Source organism: Fukomys damarensis, unplaced genomic scaffold (assembly GCF_012274545.1).
Source record: "Fukomys damarensis isolate Sample0158 unplaced genomic scaffold, DMR_v1.0_HiC HiC_scaffold_39, whole genome shotgun sequence".
NCBI lineage: Eukaryota > Metazoa > Chordata > Mammalia > Rodentia > Bathyergidae > Fukomys > Fukomys damarensis.
This window is the reverse complement of record NW_022900951.1, coordinates 64308672-64313465: the sequence shown is the minus strand read 5'-3', so window position 1 is coordinate 64313465 and position 4794 is coordinate 64308672. Positions and strand designations below refer to the sequence as shown.

The window sequence follows — 4794 nt, the reverse complement described above, 5'->3', positions numbered from 1 at the left end:
AAATGATTTATCCTCTAATAATTGATAACTTTCTGAAATTTAAAAAAATCACTAAAAAATTATATTTTCTCATTTATTAACAAAATACAGTTAGCAATCTGATTAGCTGATAGCTACCAATATGGACTTCCCATTAGATATACCAAAACTGAATTCACTTAGCACAGAATTTCTTGCAATACAAAAATTAAAATATTTGCTTTATAATACAACCATCTATGAGTTCTGATCAATGTATATGGGAATGTTTAGATTTTTAAAACTTGTTACAGTAAAAGACAATGTCATTATGGTATCAGAGATGTATATTTTACTATAATTTTTTTCAAAATATAAACTTTCTGGTTTTTTTATTCATTCCTGGTATGCAATCCACCTTTCTTAAGCTGGCTAAATGATTAGGAACTATAGCACTTTCATTTGCATAAAACCCTTTCCTCTTCATAAAACCCTGAGGTGAAATGTTATTAATGAAATAAGACTGGAAACACAATTTTTCTCATTTCTGTATTGAACTGTAGCTATACTTTCTGTTAAAAAAAATGCGGCAACTGGAAAAGCTTTTCTGTACAATTTTTAACAATATGTTTAGGTCAAATTAGTAAAAAAATGTATCTACTTAATAAAATCAAACTTTTTAGAAGGGTCATAAAAATTCAGTTTAGATCAGGAAGTAGTCATGTCTCACAGGATGTCAGTTTATCATACCCCCCAGCATCACGTTGGAAATTCAAGCCTTACCACCACATCTCCTAGCATATATGAAAGGACTGGGGATACCATGACACCATCATCACAGATAATTTGGAGATCATTCTCCTCCAGAAAATTATCAGAGACAAGCAGTGATGGACAATGTTTTAAGACAGATGTCATATGTTGGGAAATTTCATTCTCCACATGTGAATCAATCCAGATTTTCACCATCAGTTCAGTCCAATAATCATACTTTTAACCAGTCTTCAAGCTCCAAGTGGTATCAGAATACACCATCATCACAGAGTAAAATCAGACTGAATTCTCATCCCTACCTACCAGAAAGACATTATAGCTTAGAACAGCATTACACTGATTATAGGTCTGACCAACATTACAGAAGAAGCAGAGATTTGGTCTATGAAGATAGGAATCACAACGGTTGGAGCCATGATTATGATAACAGAAAGGACAGTAGTAGAAATGGAAAATTTTGCTCATATTGACATAGGAAATATTAAAAAAGACATTGTTTTATAAGAGCTTTTTAGGCTCTTTTGACTAAATTGAGCTGCTACTCATTCTTAGGGGAAGCAAGTGGGAGTGGTAGTTTCTCTTTGACAATGCTTTACTCATTACAGTGGCTTTATGCTTGTGTAGTGCCAGAACTTCTCCATGCCAGCCAATTCCCTCTGTTCCTCTGTGCTTAGTTGCTAAACTGACTCAGACTTATGAGCTCTTCAATACAAATTGTTGAGGTAAGCGAGGTTAGAGTGATCCTTGACCTTCCAGAAAATCTATCAGCCCATATAGAACCTCTTCAGTAGTGTGTAGGATCCTATGCTGAGTCATATCTTAATGGTGTTTGAGGGAAACAACTGGAAATTGCCATTTCTAGACTGTTCAGTCTTGCTCTCTCCCCTGTGTCTCAAGGAACATTGTAGGTGAATCTTTGTTAGGAAGCATAAAGCTGCCCACCAATAATAATTTTCAGCCTCTCTGTGTAGAGAATACAGACTGCCTTGTCAATGCTGGGAAATAAGATGTGGGCATGACACTATCTGAATTCATTATTCCCATTGTGTATGAGAAGATGATGTGGGTGAGGGACAGCCCATTTCTCTTTTGCTATCTCATGTACTCGCTTGGTGTTGTACTCTGGTTCTTTGAGACTTGTGGAGACAGGGTAGGCACAGAGACAAGACCAACTCCAGGGAGGATTTCAGAGAATCACTTCCACTTTTATTGTGTCACATTACAGCTTATGTAGAGCAGATCTAATTTACATAAGGGAGGAGATGGGCAGAAGGGGTGTGGGTGGCATACAGAGATTGGCTGAGCCCAGAGAGTCATCAGTCATTGGGTAAGCAGAGGGGTGCAGTAAGTGTGTCCAAGAAGGCTTTCTACACACCGGTTGTGGGCAGCTTGCAGGCCCCTTTTAGTGTCCTGTAGCTTGCTACTGGAATTTGGTGTGGTGCACCTTACTCAGCAAGGCTTCTGGAGCTCTCGTAGTTCTCCTTTTTCCTTTGACCTGAGGGTCTCAGCCAGTAGTACTGTATTCATATGTGCTGTTGAAGCTTGAGACTTTATGTGATGAATCTAATTATAACCCACAAAACAACCAGGGCAGCAGCAATAGAAAGACAGGGAAATCCCAAGGTGACATTTTTAACCCAATTTGAGAGGGCATTCCATTTTTAGCAACCCCAGTATATAGTGTCCCAGGTTTGGGAAAGGTCGATCACATTAAGTGTTTGAGTTTCATAAATATGAAGAACGTCTTCAGTTAGTTCCCTTAATTTTGCCCTAAACCCATTATCCCAAGTTTTCCAAACATAATTTCTAAGGTTAGCATATCTATCTTTAAATGCTCTATAGGGTGTAACACAAAGAGGAAAATTTTTCACTGTAGCAAGTGGCCAATTTTGTCACTAGGAGTAATGTATCTTCTTGGAGCATATCCATCTGTGTTTGTAGAGTTAGAATTACAAGGCAAACATCTTCAAATAACCCAGAACTGTGGTGGAGAGCTAAAGAAGTATTCTTCATAAGAGCATTGACAGTGGAGTCAGTGGTGACCTGATTAACTATGGTGGTAGTGGCAGTGGTGGCAGCAGATATGGCATCTATCAGGGAAACCAGGATAGAGGCAATAGCTGATATTCCTGAATCACAGTGGGACCTATGATGTAGCATTATATAAAAAAGGGGATCAGCGCTGAGCCATACTTGTTTAAGCTCAGTTGGCAGTCAGATCGCTGGAGGAATCCTGCCAATACAAATATACCAAGAAGCAGAATGATTGATTAAATGAGGGCCTATGCAAGAAGCCAACTGGATGGAGGTGTTCTTCTGGAGAAGTGTTTCTGTCATGACAAAAAAGAATGGGGAGGAAAGACAGGCAGAGAAGGGCAAAAGAATCGCCTTTGGCTGAAACCAGAAAGAGGTGTTTTTGGGGTTGAAAGATGCGGTTGCATTGAATGAAGCATTACCTCCCAGCGCAAGGAAGAGAGTGGACCAATCTGTGGCCTTTTGGAGCCCTATTAAGCGGGAAGTGACTGAGGAGCCCCAAACACAGTGAGAGTGAGCTCCAGAGTTGACATAGGTGTTAGGAGGGATAGGCTGATATTGTTTCTGTGGGTTAGACACATCAACGCATTTAAGTGAAGACCAGCTAGTAGCCCCTCTGGGAAAGACCTGTTGGGGAGCAGTGGTTCTACAAAACTCAAGAGGCAGGGAGTAGAGGGGAATATTGGTGGTAGGGGGTCCTTGATTTCTGCAAATAGATAGTGGAGGTGGAGGGCTATGAAATGTCTCATTGGGGGTTTGGGATCAGCATCAAACCAGGTGAGAACTCTATTTAAAAAGCAGCTTCTGTTTTTGCTAAGTATATGCAGGAGGAAGTGGTGGCATTATTTGAAAAACAAACAGAAGGGAGAGAAGTCAGGGTGGTATTCCATATCAAACAACAGCTAGGAAAGCATTTCCTGTAACAGATGCGGGATGAAGCAGGGTAGCAACTGTAACAAAAATAGGGGCTTTGGGATAAAAGACCATACCATCTCAGCAGCACTATCTGATGTTAACACAGCACAGATCAGGACTACCAGCCCTGGGCCTGGATTAGGGTTAGGGGTTCCTGGAGAGGCCATCCTTCAGTCTTGGAGAACCAGGCCTTGATGGTGCCCCAAGTAATACTTTCGGAGTCTGGCTTTGGGGCCCAGCATTGTTTGCATTGAAGAAGCAGAGGATCTTTTTCATTCAGGGACAGCTTGGCCATTTGGGTTTTCATCGGCGAGGTGGGGTCTGACTTTGCTGGTGGGGACCCAAATTGGTTGGGGAGAATCCTGTGGAAAGATACAAGAGAAACTTCTCCCAACTATGAGTAGCAGAGCAGGGCCTGACCATTGTTGTGAAATGGGGTCCCTGCAGTTAACCAAAGGGAGTTATTGAGCATCCAAAAGGGACCCCCAGTGTCTAATAGCCAGAGACTGGCTATTTTTATCAAGGGTTAGGAAGTTGAAAGTAAAGAGGGCTAGGTTGAATCTTTCATGTGGGGTATGAGCCAGGGCTGAGTGTTCCTGTTTTCATAAGGTCTCCTTGAACATTTTATGAAAGTGCTCCACTATGCCTTTGGCCTGTGGAATATAGGAAATTCTGGTACAATGTTCATTTTTACAATGAAAGCAGAACTGTTTAAATTTTGTGACAGTGTAGGCTGGGCCATTATTTGTCTTTAGCTTATATGGAACCCCATGGTAGAGAAACATCAGAAAAGATGAGATATAACATGGCAGGTTTTTTCTCCCATCTGTGCAGTGGCACATGCAAGGCCAGAGTGTCAATTGTGACATGTACATATTTGAGTTTGCCAAAAGAGGATATGTGAGTCACATCCATCTGCCATAAGGCATTTCCCTTGAATCCATGTGGATTGACCCCGGGTGTTGTAGGGGTCTCAAGGGTAATAGTGTCCACAAGAGGCACAGATGCGCACAATTTGTTTTGTCTGTTGGAGAGACAAAGATGGGAGTAATTTATGGAGGCTATAAGTGAACTGATGAAAGAGTCTGTCCAGTCGGAATGCCTCTTGTAGAG

General features: G+C 41.1%; 1 pseudogene; it reads left to right on the top strand.

Moving 5' to 3' along the window:
* Nucleotides 1–598: 598 nt before the first annotated feature.
* Nucleotides 599–1202, top strand: LOC104854384 (annotated as a pseudogene).
* The last annotated feature ends 3592 nt before the right edge of the window (nt 1203–4794 follow it).